Source organism: Arachis hypogaea, chromosome 3, assembly GCF_003086295.3.
Source record: "Arachis hypogaea cultivar Tifrunner chromosome 3, arahy.Tifrunner.gnm2.J5K5, whole genome shotgun sequence".
NCBI lineage: Eukaryota > Viridiplantae > Streptophyta > Magnoliopsida > Fabales > Fabaceae > Arachis > Arachis hypogaea.
In genome coordinates this window covers 73,956,232-73,967,038 of record NC_092038.1, presented here as the reverse complement: position 1 = coordinate 73,967,038, position 10,807 = coordinate 73,956,232, and the positions used below count along the sequence as shown (strand labels likewise).

Here is a 10,807-nt window from a genome sequence, read left to right as displayed (position 1 = left end):
TGTTATTGAAGCCTTGTTGAGGTTTTGTTGATCCTTCCATGAAAAATTTGGGTAATTCCTCCATGAAGGATTATAGGTGTTTCCATAGGATTCTCCCATGTAATTCACCTCTTCCATTGCAGGATTCTCAGGGTCATAAGCTTCTCCTTCAGAGGAGGCATCTTTAGCTTGCAATCCAGTTAGACTCTAAGAAATCATATTGACTTGCTGAATCAATATTTTGTTCTAAGCCAATATAGCATTCAGAGTGTCAATCTCAAGAACTCCTTTCCTTTGAGTCACCCCATTATTCACAGGATTTCTCTCAGAAGTGTATATGAACTGGTTATTTGCAACCATTTCAATGAGTTCCTAGGCTTCTGCAGGCGTTTTCAGATGAAGAGATCCACCAGCAGAGTGGTCCAATGACATCTTGGATAACTCAGACAGACCATCATAAAATATACATATGATGCTCCATTCTAGAAACATGTCAGAAGGACACCTTTTGGTTAATTGCTTGTATCATTCCCAAGCTTCATAGAGGGATTCACCTTCCTTCTGTCTGAAGGTTTGGACATCCACTCTAAGCTTACTCATCTTTTGAGGTGGAAAGAATTTGATCAAGAAAACATTGACCAGCTTGTCCCAAGAGTTCAAGCTTTCTCTAGGTTGTGATTCTAACCATGTCCTAGCTCTGTCTCTCACAGCAAAGGGGAAAAGCATAAGTTTGTAGACCTCGAGATCAACCCCATTGGTCTTAATAGTATCACAGATCTGCAAGAATTCAGATAAGAACTGATGAGGATCTTCTAATGGAAGTCTATGAAACTTACAGTTCTGCTGCATTAGAGAAACTAATTGAGGCTTAAGCTCAAAGTTGTTTGCTCCAATGGCAGGAATTGAGATGCTTCTTCCATAGAAGTTGGAAGTTGGTGCAGCATAGTCACCAAGCATCTTCCTTGCATTTTTGTTATTATTTTCGGCTGCCATGTCTTCTTCTTTTTTGAAAATTTCTGTCAGGTCCTCTCCAGAGAGTTGTGCTTTAGCTTCTCTTAGCTTCCTCTTCAGAGTCTTTTCAGGTTCAGGATCGGCTTCAACAAGAATATCCTTATCCTTGTTCCTACTCATGTGAAAAACAAGAGAACAGAAAAGAAGAGGAATCCACTATGTCAGAGTATAGAGATTCCTTTATGTGAGTATAAGAAGAGAAGAAGAGAAGAATGTGGTAGAGAGAAAATAAAGAGAATTCTAACACAGAGAGGGAGAAAGGGTTCGATTTTTAAGAATGAGAGAAGTATGTGTAAATAAATAAATAAATAGAAAGAGATGAGAGAGAAGAGAAATTCAAAAATATTAGAAGAAATAAAATTAGAGTTTAAAAAAATTAGTTAATTAAAAAGGTTTTTGAAAAAGTTGTTAGTGGTTTTCAAAAATTAGAGAGAAAAAAGTAGTTAATTGAAAAAGATTTGAAAACAAATTTTGAAAAGATAAGAAGTTAAAAAAAATTGAAATTATGTTTTGAAAAAGATATGATTGAAAAAGATTTGAAAAAAGAAATTTAAAAAGATTTGATTTTGAAAATTGAAGTTGATGATTTGAGTAACAAGAAACTAAAAGATATGATTCTAGAATTTAAAGATTGAACCTTTCTTAACAAGAAAGTAACAAACTTGAAATTTTTTGAATCAAATCCTTAATTGTTAGCAAGGTTTTCAAAAATATGAAATAAAAATAAGAAAAAGATTTTGAAAATCAAATTTTAAAATTTTTCAAAAATGTTAAGAAGAAAAATGAAAAAGATTTGATTTTTTTGAAAAAGATTTGAAAAGATAGAATTTTTTTTTGAATTTTAATGAGGAAAGAGAGAAAAACAAAAAAATCGACTCAAAACATAAAAATTTTGGATCAAAACCAATGATGCATGCAAGAACACTTTGAATGTCAAGATGAACACCAAGAACACTTTGAGGATTATGATGAACATCAAGAACACAATTTTGAAAATTTTTTTAAGAAAAGAAACTCATGCAAGACACCAAACTTAAAAATTTTTAAGCTTTTTGACTCTAGAAATTCGAAAATGCATATGAAAAACAAGAAAAGACACAAAACAAAAAAGTCACAAGATCAAACAAAGACAATCATCAAGAACAACTTGAAGATCAAGAAGAACATATGCATGAGTTTTCGAAAAATGCTAAAAAATAAAAACATGCAATTGAGACCAAACTTAAAATTTGACACTAGACTCAAACAAGAAACACAAAAATTTTTGATTTTATGATTTTATTAAATTTTTTTTCGAAAATTTTTTTTGGAAAAACGTAAAAGAAGAAAAAATTTTTGAAAGATTTTTGAAAACTTTTTGAAAATAAAATAAAGATTGAAACAAGAAAAAAATTACCTAATCTGAGCAACAAGATGAACCGTCAGTTGTCCAAACTCGAACAATCCCCGGCAACGGTGCCAAAAACTTGGTACACGAAATCATGAATTCACACTTTTCTCACAACTCTGCGCAGCTGACCAGCAAGTGCACTGGGTCGTCCAAGTAATACCTTACGTGATTAAGGGTCGATCCCATGGAGATTGTCGGCTTGAAGCAAGCTATGGTCATCTTGTAAATCTCAGTCCGGCAGATTCAAATGGTTATGAGGTTTTGATGATTAAAAAAGAAATGAAACATAAAATACGATAGAGATACTTATGCAATTCATTAGTGGGAATTTCAGATAAGCGTATGGAGATGCTTTGTTCCCTCTGAGCCTCTGCTTTCCTATTGTCCTCATCCAATCTTGCGTACTCCCTTCCATGGCAAGCTGTATATTGGTGGATCACCGTCCTCTTAGTGAAAATATATCTGCTACAATTTCCAGCATGGCTAATCAGCTGTCGGTTCTCGATCGTGTCGGAATAAGATCCATTGATCCTTTTGCACACTGTCACTGCACCCAATAGTCATGAGTTTGAAGCTCGTCACAGTCATCCCATCCCATATCCTACTCAAAATACAACAGACAAGGTTTAGACTTTTTGGATCTCAAGAATGCTGCCAATTGATTCTAGATTATACCACAAAGACTCTGATCTCACGGAATGGAAGGCTCTGTTGTCAGGAGAGGCAACCATGCGTCATGAACGATGAGGCCAAGAGATACACACTCAAACTCTTGTAGATAGAACGGAGGTGGTTGTCAGGAACGCGTTCATAAGGGAGGAGGATGATGAGTGTCACAGATCATCACATCTATCAGGTTGAAGTACGAGTGAATATCTTAGAACAAGAATAAGTGTGAATTGAATATAAAACCAACAGTACTTTGCATTAATTCATGAGGAACAGCAGAGTTCCACGCCTTATTCTATGAGGTGTAGAAACTCCACCGTTGAAAATACATAAGTGATAAAGGTCCAGGCATGGCCGAATGGCCAGCCCCCAAAACGTGATCAAGAGATCAAAAGTGATCCAAAGATAGTCTCAAAAATGATCTAGAGATATAAATACAATAGTAAAAAGTGCTATTTATACTAAACTAGTAAACTAGGTTTACAAAAAATGAGTAACAAAGTGTAGATAGTATAAAAATCCACTTCCGGGGCCCACTTGGTGTGTGTTTGGGCTGAGCATTGAATCTTTCATGTGCATAGGCTCTTCTCTGCGTTTAAACCCCAGTTTTGGTGCCAGTTTGGGCATTTAACTCCAGCTTTGGTGCCAGTTCTGGTGTTTTACACCAGAAAAGGGTCTCTGATGGGCGTTTGGACGCCAGTTTGGGCCATCAAATCTCGGAAAAAGTATAGACTATTATACATTTCTAGAAAGCCCAAGATGTCTACTTTCCAACGTAATTAAGCGCACTAATTAAGCTTCTGTAGCTCCAGAAAATCTACTTTGAGTGTTGGGAGGTTAAAATCCAACAACATCTTCAGTCCTTTCTCAGCCTCTGAATCAGATTTTTGCTCAGGTCCCTCAATTTCAGGCAAAAAATACCTGAAATCACAGAAAAACTCACAAACTCATTGTAAAGTCTAGAAATGTGATTTTTGCATAAAAATTAATAAAAATATACTAAAAAGTAACTAAAACATATTAAAAACTATGTAAAAATAATGCCAAAAAACATATAAATTATCCGTTCATCACCACACAATCTAATCGGTAAGTGTACCGGGTCACATCAAGTAATAATAACTCACAAGAGTGAGGTCGATCCCACAGGGATTGCTGGATCAACCAAGTTTAGTTATGTGATTAGTCGAGTTGAGCTGACAGTGAATTAGATGGAATTGATATATATATCAGAAGGTAAGATGCAAGAAAATTAAAGAGTAGAAAGTAAATTGCATCAAATGTAAAGGGCTTTGGGTGCAGGGAAACTAAATGAAACAGAAATAACAGAGAGGGGAATTCATTAGGGATTGGAGATATCAAAATCTACAATGAATCAAATGGGACTCAACTCCTCTCTCAATCATATGAGTAGATGTATGGGGGATTGAAATTGATTGGATCCCAATTTATTGGCAATCCAATCTCTCTAATCACAATCAATCTCGCCAATTCTTTGATCCAATTATCATGAGAAGAGGTGAGGTATATGTCTCATCCATAAGCCACACTAACTCTCAAGATCTCAATTACTCCCAAATAAAGTCGATCAAGAGAGTAGTGAAGGATAGAGCCTCAGTTCTAATGCTCATGATTCCCTTTCTGAGGCTCACACAAGCATTTACAGGTTCAAACCCCCTTTCTAGAGTGAATGAATCATTAATCAAAATAGGGGTTATCCAATAGCTACACAAATGAATTGAGAAGAAGAAGAAGTTCACTTAATCATGTTTATTATAATAGAGATCTCCCATAATGAGTGGGGTTAATGGATCATAGCTCAAAGAATAGATGTAGAAAATGTAGATTGTAGGAAATTAATTCAAGCTCAATGAGAACAGAAATGTAAAATTGGCAGAAGAAAAAGTTACAGAAGAGAATAGCAGAATTGAAAATGAATATGCTCAATTTAATTCAACACTGAAATGTAAAAGTGCAGAAAAATAAAAGTGTTTACAAGAGAGTCTTCTATTCTACTCATACTCCTATTCCTACTACTACCACTACTCCTAAAGCTCTGTGCTAGCTTACTGCCTCCTTCCAATTAAATAAAACTGATGCCTTTATATAGGCTTTCCTAAATTACAAATTGAAATGAAATTCAAAACAAATTACAATTAAATGAAAATCCCATCTAGATGCTCCTTGTGCCTTTGAGTGATGTCAAATGGGCTCTGCTTGCTTTGAAGTTTCAATGGGCTTGGAATCAGACCAGATAAACCATAATTCTGCTCCCAGGAGAACGTAGTGTTCATTTAGTGAACGGAGCTTTCGGGCTCCCACGCGTACGTGTGCTATACGCTTTCGCATCCCTGGTGCTTTGGCTCATCGACGCGTACGCTTCTTGCGTGCGTACGCGTCCCTTGCAGTGCTTACAAAACAAACGTAGCGTTCCTTCCACGCATACGCGTCATGCACGCGTACGCGAGGATGATGAAACTTCACTTCTGCGCCCAGCATCATGTACGCGTCTGCGCCCATCACTACTTTTATCACATCGACACGTGCGCGTCATGCACGCATATGCGTTGATGCCCATTTTCAAATTCAATTCCTGAAGGCATCGCAGGCGTTTACTCCAAGTGAGCGTAGCATTCATTTCTTGTGAATGTTTATCCTCAATCCACACGTGCGCATCATGCATGCGAACACGTGGATTTCAAAGTTGCTCATTCACACAGAGGCGTCTTGTGTGCTTGCGCGTCGCGTGTGAACGTGGCATTCTTTATTTGAACATAGCGTTACTCTGCACTGCCCTTCTTTCTCTCCATTTTTCACCTGAATTCAACCAAACATACAATCAAAGCCTTGGCAAGATCATCAAATCTTGCATCATTCATATTATCAACTAAATCTTGCAAGAAATCAAATGAAAATGCATAAAATTAACAATGCTTGATTGAATCAAGACAAGCATGAATTCTTATTCAAACACTTACTTATTGCCTAAGAAATGTATGAAAACTAGTAAAAATGAAGGAAAAAGGCTTATGAAACTAGCCTAAGATGACTTGTCATCACAACACCAAACTTAAACCTTGCTTGTCCCCAAGCAAGAAAAGAATCATGTAGTAAGTGTTGACAAACGAAGGTGAGAAGGATAGCAAGTTGATGTTCATGGTTGGCTAGTTTTCTATGTATGCTACAATTACAAAAGAAATGTAAATGATTGATGCTTCTATCTGGCTCATTTTATGAAATCTTTTCCTTATGTTTCTTCCTTGAAACAAGCTTTTCATTCTCTTATTAGCTTCTCCTTTTGGGTGCTTTGCCCCATGAGTTCATAACAAAGCTACGACTCTAAATGTTTTGTTTTCAAGTATTACCACTTGATACATAAGCACCACAAGCATTTAATTAGAGGACTTATTTGAGCTCATTTGTTTCTTTTTCTTTGCTCTCTAATCATTGATGCTCAAAGCCTTGAGCTTTGAGGGAGTGCTTTTGTACTTGAGCCTAGCCTTGACTCTAAGTGTTTTGTTTTCAAGCTTTTTACCTGATTGATGAACGGATAATTTGTATGCTTTTTGGCATTGTTTTTAGTATGTTTTTAGTATGATCTAGTTAGTTTTTTGTATATTTTTATTAGTTTTTAGTTAAAATTCACTTTTCTGGACTTTACTATGAGTTTGTGTGTTTTTTTGTGATTTCAGGTATTTTCTGGCTGAAATTGAGGGACCTGAGCAAAAATCTGATTCAGAGACTAAAAAGGACTGCAGATGCTGTTGGATTCTGACCTCCCTGCACTCGAAGTGGATTTTCTGGAGCTACAGAAGCCCAATTGGAGCGCTCTAAACGGCGTTGGAAAGTAGACATCCTGGGCTTTCCAACAATATTGATAGTCCATACTTTGCTCAAGATTTGATGGCCCAAACCGGCGTTCAAAGTCACCATCAGAATTCCCACCGTTAAACGCCCAAACTGGCACCAAAGCTGGCGTTTAACTCCAAGAAGAGTCTCTACACGAAAATGCTTCAATGCTCAGCCCAAGCACACACCAAGTGGGCCCAGAAGTGGATTTTTATGTCATTTACTCATCTCTGTAAATCCTAGGCTACTAGTTCTCTATATATAGGACCTTTTACTATTGTATTTTCATCTTTGGACATCTAGTTCTTAGATCATCATGGTAGCTATCTTTGTTCTTATGCTATCTTAGATCATTGGGAGGCTGGCCATTCGGCCATGCCTAGACCTTGTTCTTATGTATTTTAAACAGTGGAGTTTCTACACACCATAGATTAAGGTGTGAAGCTCTGCTGTACCTCGAGTATTAATGCAATTACTATTGTTCTTCTATTCAATTCCGCTTGTTCGTGTTCTAAGATATCACTTGTTCTTCAACTTGATGAATGTGATGATCCGTGACACTCATCATCATTCTCACCTATGAACGTGTGCCTGACAACCACCTCCGTTCTACCTTAGATTGGGTGGATATCTCTTGGATTCTTTAACCGGAATCTTCGTGGTATAAGCTAGAATTGATGGCGGCATTCAAGAGAATCCGGAAGGTCTAAACCTTGTCTGTGGTATTCTGAGTAGGATTCAATGATTGAATGACTGTGACGAGCTTCAAACTCGCGATTGTGGGGCGTTAGTGACAGACACAAAAGAATCACTGGATTCTATTCCGACATGATCGAGAACCGACAGCTGGATAGCCGTGCCGTGACAGGGTGCGTTGAACATTTCCACTGAGAGGATGGGAGGTAGCCACTGACAACGGTGAAACCCTTGCATACAGCTTGCCATGGAAAGGAGTAAGAAGGATTGGATGAAGATAGTAGGAAAGCAGAGAGACGGAAGGGACAAAGCATCTTCATACGCTTATCTGAAATTCCCACCAATGAATTACATAAGTATCTCTATCTCTATCTTTATGTTTTATTCATCATCCATAACCAATTGAGTTTGCCTGACTAAGATTTACAAGGTGACCATAGCTTGCTTCATACCAACAATCTCTGTGGGATCGACCCTTACTCGCGTAAGGTTTATTACTTGGACGACCCAGTACACTTGCTGGTTAGTTGTGCGAAGTTGTGTTTATGCCATGGTATTGAACACCAAGTTTTTGGGTTCATCACCGGGGATTGATTGAGTTGTGAAAAGTATTGATCACAATTTCGTGCCCCAAGTTTTTGGCGCCGTTTTCCGGGGATTGTTGAGTTTGGACAACTGACAGTTCATCTTGTTGCTTAGATTAGGTATTTTTCTTCAGAGTTCTTAAGAATGGATTCTAGTGTTTCAAGGTGATGTTCTTATCATCACCAAAGCTGATTGATCTTCATCAATTTAGCTCTTGAATGCAATGTCCTGCTGAAGCTTGGCTAGCCATGTCTAATTCCTTTAGACTGAAGCTTTAGACTAACATTGCATGATTCCTGGAATTCTCATTAAGAATTTTGATATCTTTATTTTCTGTTCCACTTAATTTTCGAAAAAATCCAAAAAAATTACAAAAGCATAAAATCCAAAAACATTTCTTGTTTGAGTCTAGTGTTTCATGTTAAGTTTGGTGTCAATTGCATGTTTCTGTTCTTCTTGCATTCATCCATGTGTCTTAAGTGATCTTCAAGATGTTCTTGATGATTTCATTGCTCTGATCTTTGAATTCTCTTGACTTGAGTGTTTTGTATATGCATTCTCATTTTGTTAGTGTCAGTAGTATACAAACTGCTAAGTTTGGTGTCTTGCATGCATTGTTTATTTGATTTTAGTTGTATTTTGATTATTCCTCATTATTAAAAATCCAAAAATATTTTTAATTTGTGTCTTTTCAAGTCAATAATACAGAGAATTGAAGATTCAGAACATACAGCAGAGGAACTACACAGAAAAAGCTGGGCGTTCAAAACGCCCAGTGAGGAAGGCAAACTGGTGTTTAAACGCCAGCCAGGGTGCCTGGCTGGGCGTTTAAAGCCCAAAAGGGTAGTGTTTTGGGCATTAAACGCCAGAATGTGCACCATTCTGGGTGTTTAATGCCAGGATGGCACAAGAGGGAAGATTCTGTTTTCAATGCAATTTTTTTCAAGTTTTCAAAATTTTTCAAAATCAAATCTTTTTCAAATCATATCTTTTCAATCATATGTTTTCAAAATCAATTTCTTTCCATTTTCAAAGATACTTGCTATCAATTAATGATTTGATTCAACATTTCAAGTATATTGCCTTTTCTGTTGAGAAAGGTTTAATGTTTGAATCGTATCTTCTCTTGATAGCCAAGTCATTAATTTTCAAAATCAAATCTTTTTAAATTGTTTTTCAAATTATATCTTCTCAATCAGATGTTTTTAAAACCATAACTTCTCAATCATATCTTCTTAATCATATCTTTTTCAAAATAGTTTTCAATCAAATATTTTTTATTTCTAATTTCAAAATCTTTTTCAAAAATCAATTGATTTCTTTTCCACTCTTATTTTCGAAAATCAATTAAAGTTTTTCAAAATGTTTTTAAAATCTTTTTAATATTTTCGAAAATTTCTTCCCCTCTTCTCACATCCTTCTATTTATGGATTAACACTATTCCTTAATGCATAATTCGAACTCCATCTTTCTTGATAAGTTCGAATTCTTCTACTTCTTCCTTCTATTTTTCGTTTCCTCTGACACCTTAAGGAATCTCTATACTGTGACATAGAGGATTCCACATTTTCTTGTTCTCTTCTCTTTCATATGAGCAGGAGCAAAGACAAAAGCATTCTTGTTGAGGCTGACCCTGAACCTGAAAGGACCTTGAAGCGAAAGCTAAGAGAAGCTAAGGCACAATTCTCTGTAGAGGACCTAATAGAAATCTTCAAAGAAGAAGAACACATGGCAGCCGAAAACAACAACAATGCCAACAATGCAAGGAAGGTGCTGGGTGACTTTACTGCACCTACTCCTGACTTTTATGGGAGAAGCATCTCTATCCCTGCCATTGGAGCAAACAACTTTGAGCTTAAGCCTCAATTAGTTTCTCTAATGCAACAAAATTGCAAGTTCCATGGACTTCCAATGGAAGATCCTCATCAGTTTTTAGCTGAATTCTTGCAAATCTGTGACACTGTCAAGACTAATGGGGTTGACCCTGAGGTCTACAGACTTATGCTATTCCCTTTTGCTATAAGAGACAGAGCTAGGATATGGTTGGCTCACAACCTAAAGAAAGCCTGAACTCTTGGGAAAAGCTAGTCAATGCCTTCTTGGCAAAGTTCTTTCCACCTCAAAAATTGAGTAAGCTTAGAATGGAAGTCCAAACCTTCAGATAGAAGGAAGGAGAATCCCTCTATGAAGCTTGGGAAAGATACAAACAATTAATCAGAAAGTGTCCCTCTGACATGCTTTCTGAATGGAGCATCATAGGTATTTTCTATGATGGTCTCTCTGAACTGTCCAAGATGTCTTTGGATAGCTCTGCTGGAGGATCTCTTCATCTGAAGAAGACGCCTACAGAAGCTCAAGAACTAATTGAAATGGTTGCAAATAACCAATTCATGTACACTTCTGAAAGGAATCCTGTGAATAATGAGACTAATCAGAAGAAAGGAGTTCTTTAGATTGATACTCTGAATGCCATATTGGCTCAAAAAAAATATTGACTCAGCAAGTCAATATGATTTCTCGAAGTCTGTCTGGAATGCAAAATGTGCCAGGCAGTACTAAGGAAGCTTCATCTGAAGAAGAAGCTTATGATCCTGAGAACCCTTCAATGGAAGAGGTGAATTACATGGG

General features: G+C 36.8%; 1 non-coding gene across 1 annotated transcript; it reads left to right on the top strand.

The window, feature by feature from the left end:
* The first annotated feature begins 469 nt into the window (after nt 1-469).
* LOC112793042 (small nucleolar RNA R71) lies at nt 470-573 on the top strand. Its single transcript, XR_003197752.1, has one exon. It is a non-coding gene; the product is annotated as a small nucleolar RNA R71 (small nucleolar RNA).
* Nucleotides 574-10,807: the final 10,234 nt, after the last annotated feature.